Source organism: Pteropus vampyrus, unplaced genomic scaffold (assembly GCF_000151845.1).
Source record: "Pteropus vampyrus isolate Shadow unplaced genomic scaffold, Pvam_2.0 Scaffold103, whole genome shotgun sequence".
In the NCBI taxonomy this organism is placed as follows: domain Eukaryota; kingdom Metazoa; phylum Chordata; class Mammalia; order Chiroptera; family Pteropodidae; genus Pteropus; species Pteropus vampyrus.
In genome coordinates, this window is record NW_011888884.1 from 1,379,697 (window position 1) to 1,385,886 (window position 6,190).

The following is a 6,190-nucleotide window of genomic DNA, read 5'->3' on the forward strand; positions in this document are numbered from 1 at the left end:
AGACAACAGTCATTGTTGGTTGCTAAATTATTGAATTGATGAGAAAATTTATAATGGATGGATCAGGTCGACAACTCTCGAATCCACTGATCATCTTAGCATCACGCAAAAATTGAGAAAATGGGACATCGTGTGTGTTGATGTGAGACATAGGAAGTATAGAGCAAACTCTACGAATTATTCTTGCCAAACTAATTGAACCTGAATCTAATTGAGTCTTTAGACATAACTATTAGTCTATAGAAAATATGGGAGACAGCAGGATAGAAAAACAAGTTAAATACCGTGAGAAGCAACTGGCCACATCCAGAATGCAGGAAATTCTGCAGGAGAAATGACTATATTAACTCCACGAATGAATAGCATGACAGAGAGGCTAGAGGGGAACTGTGTTAGATTAAAAGAGAATTAAGAGAGCAACTGCTGCAAATTTTCTCAATTGACAGCCTTTTGAAAGCATTATCTTCTCTACGAAAACCTTTTTCCAAGGTGACCTAGCGTACCTTGAAGCAGGACTCAATGCTTCATCCCATCCTGCAGCAACAAACACCTTCTACGGCAAGAGCAAGCAATATAACCTTTACCAAAGATTTTGTTGATGTGCAGGAGGAAAGATTTCACACCCCACTAACCCCTATCCAACACATGCCTTCTCCCCAAAATCTTTCCCCTTAGCTGCCCCTGTTCAGTCTCTAGTTTTTTCCTAGCATCCCAGAAAGCCAAAGGTTATTATCCCAAGGAAGTCTTTGCTTTCAGCAAACAAAAGAATGTTTATCCACAACCATTCAATGGGAAAGTTGTAAATTACAAGTAATTTTTTTCTCTTATAGTTTTTCCTGTCACAGAAGCTAATGCCTCCAATTCCTTAGGCTGCTACACAAACAACATAATTCCACTTCCCTCGCTTTCCTAGACAAACATTTGAATTTATTCCAATTTACTTACATCTATCTTCATGTATGGAACCTAGAATCAAATGTAAAATCCTGGTTTGAGCTAAAAAAAAAAAAAAAAAATTAGAAAAGGGCCCTAATCTCTGTTATTCTAATAATTTTACTGACGTGGCCCGCAACCCCAAAACCTTTTATAGAAATCACTTTTTACTAATTATTTATGTTGAAATTCCCAGCCACAAAATTCTTTTTTTTTTTTTTCACACATTTCTTTTGAACCATATCTTTCCCCCATCCTATACTTGTGGCGTTTTCAGACTCATGGGTCGAGATCTACAGGTTGTCCTGATAAAATAGAATTTTAACAAATTAGTCCATCTTTTTGATCTATCAACATTTTGGGCACCCTGATTCTACTACCCAACATTTCTATATTCCTAACCTCTTAGCATCACATCTGAAAATTTGAGGCATATGCCATCTAGAAATGGCTAACTAGGGCAGAACTGCTGGTAGGACACTATAGTCTGCCCTACAAATCTCTCTCTAACTTAACTTTTCTCCATTAATTGGCAAACCTAATGAGTCCTTACTGATCACTCCATTTTTTTCTAAATGTCCCTAAGAAAGATAGTTGAGTATTCTTTGACTTTTCCAAGGATTGCATCGTGCTCTTGTCCTATAGTCTCTGTATATTTTATGTACTGAACATCCATGCTGGCAATATATTAAAGTGTTACATATAAAGAGGGACAATATACATGGTAGATATTGTAGATTTGAGTATTGACTATTATAACAATTGTTCTGGCAAAAGGCTATGAAGTATCTTATTCTTTAAAAACTATATTATGATAATTTTCCAACAGATGGAAAGGCATCATGAGGAAGTAGTGGCTCTGCTGAAAATGGTGTTAGCTCATGCTGCATACAGAATGCTTGTGCCCTCCCAAAAATTCTGTGTCGTAACCCTAATCCCCACTGTGAAGGTATTTGGAGCTGGGGCCTTTGGGAGGTACACTTAAGTCATGAAGGTAGAGCCCACATGAAGGAAATTAGCACCCTTATAAAAGCGACCCCAGAGAGCTCCTGTCCCCTTCCAGCATGTGAGGACACCGCGAGAAGAAGGCCACCTATAAACTAGGAAGCGATTCTTCTTCACCAGACATCGAATCTGCTGGCACCTTAATCTTGAGTGCCCAGACTCCAGAACCGTGAGACTGAATGTTTTCTGTTTGCAAGCCACCTACTCTATGCTGTTTTGTTAGAGCAGCCGAAAGGACCAAGACAACTCACCTGCAGTCAGCAGGATGGCACCGATTCTCTACAGTTTCTCATGAATTATTGACACCAGCTTCAGATAGTTCTAGCTCTTGAATCTGCAGACATAATTCACCGGGGCCTGGTCATCACTATTTCCTTACCTCTATTTGGTGGCAATTCCCTTGTCACACACTCTTTGTTCTACTCTTTCCAGTGTGAAGCCCACACCCTTAAGAGAGGGAGGATGGAAGAACAGATTGGAGTCATTCTGCCTCCTTTGTCAACAGCCTCGGGGCCAAGCTGTGGGCATATCACTCTCTCCTTCTTTTATGCAAATTGGGTACCTTTCTCTCAAGCTTCCTGTCCCCACCCTCCTCCCAAGTGTGGTCCAGGGTTCTTTGCCCATTGTCCTGGGCTTCCTCTCTGATCCCATTTCACTGATAACTGCCATTGATTAACTTCTGGTCTCACACTTGTCTCCCGCTGCTTGTTCTATCAATTTAACATGATTATCAAGCTCTTCTTCCTTCTTTAAATCAAAGATTTCTTTTATTGGGTCCATTTTCCTTTCCTCATGACATTTAAGTATAAAGTTTTTCTGAGTCAGTTTCCTGTTCTGAAAAAAACTGCCATTCGGTCAGTCAGAGCGGCTCCCCAGCTGGCCTGTTACTCGTCCCGTGTAGTCTCCTTTCTCCTGTCACTTTGAAATCTTCCCCTGAGGCGAAGCTGTCACTGCACCTGGTGGACAATGTGCACTGAGAAACCCACGATTCCCCTCTCTTCGCTCTAAAACGCTTTGATTTTTCTCCACAGAGACAATAAAGCATTTCTACCATAAGGTCCTCAATGCTTTTTTTTTTTCTTTTCTTTCTTTGTTTTATTTTGTTTTGTTTTGTTAAGTCATTTTCGATTTGTCACTTCCTTGGAGAAATTATTTCTCTCCAAACTCACTCTTTCTAGTTTTTCTGTCCACACACCCAACGCCACAAAGTACATCCTAAGGACTCCAGCCATGCCCTCCTTCCCTTCCTGGGAAACCCCATACTCCACCACCAGGACAAAGCCCCAACTATGGGTGTCACCCATGGTGCTTAAAAAATTTAAGTTAAAATAAAATACAGATGTGGTTCCAGTCTCCTGACAGTATCTTGACTGCTATGCATTGTATGGGGTATTATATTAAATGCCATTATCTCGTCCTTTTCAGATGAGATCCTTTGATGGCTTTGAAGGTCAGGCAAGGTGAGTGAACACCAAGGCCCATGTTTTCTACAGGCTGGATTTCATTGTAGACTGAGAAAGCTACAGATCTGGATGACCTCCACATTCTTGAGTAACCTTTACTTGTAACTGAAACAAAAGGATTAGATAAGTGACGGGTTAGAAATGGTTTTCAACACAGAAAAAAAAATCTTGTTCAGCGTAGCTCTATGGCTCCCCCCCAAAACACATGAGTTCCTGTTAGATGGGTTCTTTCATTGTGATTTCAGCTTTGCGGTCTAACCTACTGCTTCTGCTAGATTCATTTAGAGATGGGCTGGTCTGTCCTGCAAGCTTGCTCCCAGTTAACAGGAGAAACACAACGGAACTTTCTCTGAGAACACAATTGCCTAGACATATTTGGCCTTGCTATTTTTTTTTTGGATAAACATTTACTAAGCCACAAAGCAACTGGCACCAGTAAGTCTGCATCAGAAGGGCTCAAGGAATAGTTTCTGCTTTGTGCCAGAAAAAGCAAATACCTTGTATGTTATCTCTCTAGTGATGAGAAGAGCAGACACCTGATGGAGACAGCCCTACAGTGGAGCCGTCCCTCTCCGTCATCTCAGCCCATCCTTATCCCTGTGGTCAAAGGACTCCTCAGCCAGGGCTCCAGCCCTAAAATAGAACATGTTACATAGCCTGTCCCTTATGTGCTAGCATTGGCCTTGGGGTGAGGTTGGGGTTGAGCCAACTCAGCATATATTTTCTTTATAGCTTAAACCTGAGCTAAAATTAGACCAGAGACAAAGAATGGCACATGGTAAGGAGGAATCCTCCTCCCTAATCCTGCCCAGAAGCGATGACACCAGAAAGTGTATGAACAACACAAGGTGCATCTCGAGAGAGGGCAGCTCGAGCAGCCGACGGAGACTGACCCTTCGCCATGGACATCAGCAACCCGCTGTGGCACTCACAGCCACAGCAGGGCTGAGGAGCCACTTTATGAAGTTTCAGGGACCAAGGAACCAGGGGACTCCTCCGAAGGCAGGAGAGAAGCTCATAGGCAGAAGATTATAGGTGGCAAAAGCAGTGACAGTTCAGTGAAGGAGCTCACGTGGGACACGCCCTGGGACACCCAGAGAAGGCCCCACTGACTCCAAGTGAAGACCAGGGTGACATGTCTTGTAAGATACAAGACGGGACTGGATATTTTTCCCCTTATGGGGAGGGTATGCTAGGTCTCAAAGATGAAGGGGAAACTCTAAGCCTAATGAGAGGACTATGAGAAGAAAAAGAGAAAGAAGTTAGGGAATGAGATACGATCATCACAGGGAAGGTGTACGCTGCCCCCATCCCTTATAAGGCAAATGCACTAGAGCAGGCAAGGAAGATGCAAAACAGAAGCGTAATTCTCTACTCCTGCCTCGCCTCTGCTGCCTTCCCCATCATTCAGCCTTGGGCATTGACCTGAACTCTTGCAGGAAAACAATGGATGAGATCTCCATCAGAGAGAGTCAAGTGCCTCATCATTCCAGGTAATGCAGGCAGTGCATGGGCTTCTGGTAGGCATCAAATGGATCATTCAGCAGAGAGCAAAATTGACCACTGGAAACTCTTCCGCCTAAGGGAACCATGAAACTGATTCCCCTCCCCCGCCGCGCCCCCCCCTGCTGCCCCCAGTATCATAGAAAACAGCCAGAGACCCCTGGTCACTCCTCCTTCAAGCTCTGGTATATTCTCTTGGGTATTCATATTCTTGCTGAAAAATTGCATAAACCAAGATTTCACTAAAATAATCAATCAGTAGTTATTCCAGTATACGCAGCTGGAAAAGCCAAGATTTCATCACAGTGCAAACCACGCCTGCCTGCCGTGAGCATGTGCAGAGGCGCGAGAAAGCCAGCCCTCCTTGGAAGCCCCTCATCATTACTATGGGAACCCGTCAGACGCCAGGAGGCTGGGAGGACAGCTTGATTACTTGCAATCTCTGACAGTTCTGACTGGGAAATTGAGGACACAGTAACCGGGTGTCATTCAGACAATAATCTGCTCCTTCTGTTAAGACACAGCGAGGGGTCTGCCTGTGCCTACAGCAGGAGAGCTGTAATTAACACAATGCCGAACCGCGGCTGGGCGTGCTATTTTGGATTTCATATTTTCTCGGAGAGTTTTACAACTACAAAGACGAAATGCCACCCTGCTTGAATCGTGGCTGTATTTAAGGTACTTAAGGTCCTGTGACACGCCACAGTCCTAATTCCACTTCTCACATTGAAGAGAGTAGCAAGCCAAAACCTGAGGGTTTACAATGCATGTAGCTACAGAAGCCTTGTGTATTGGTTCCAGAGGACTGCCTAAGAAGTACCACAAACTGGATGGCTTAAACAACAGAAATTTATTGCCTCTCATAGTTCTGGAAGCTAGAAGTCCAAGATCGAGATGCTGGCAGGACTGGTTCTTTCTAAGGACTGTGAGGGAGAACCTTTTCCACACCTCTCACCTAGCTTCTGGTAGTTTGCTATTGGCCTTTTTTTTTTTTTTTTTTTTTTTTTTTTTTGGCAATCTGACGGTCCCTTGGCTCGTAGATGAATCATCCCTGTCTCTGCCTTCTTTACGTGGCATTCTCCCTATGTGTGTGTGTGTCTATCTCTGTGTCCAAATGTCCCTTTTTTATAAAGACACAGTCATTTTGGATTAAGGCCGACTCTAATGACCTCATCTAAGGCTCAACATCTTCAGAGAGCCTACTTCCAATGAAAGTCACTTTTACAGGTACTGGGGGTTAGGACTGTAACATCTTTTGTGGGGACACAGTTCAACCCATCATACCT

The 6,190-nt window shown here is 43.4% G+C and overlaps 1 long non-coding RNA gene across 2 annotated transcripts in view; it reads right to left on the bottom strand.

Annotated features, from left to right (window-relative positions):
• The window catches only part of LOC105295324, a 6,378-nt gene extending 5,380 nt beyond the window's left edge, over positions 1 to 998 (bottom strand). Inside the window, exon 1 of one of the 2 annotated variants that reach the window (XR_896148.2) lies at positions 946 to 998. This is a non-coding gene — a long non-coding RNA (uncharacterized LOC105295324). Of the gene's footprint in view, positions 1 to 284; positions 324 to 945 lie in introns of those variants that run through there. The other variant, XR_002781513.1, reaches the window with a different exon arrangement.
• Between the last annotated feature and the right edge of the window lie 5,192 nt (positions 999 to 6,190).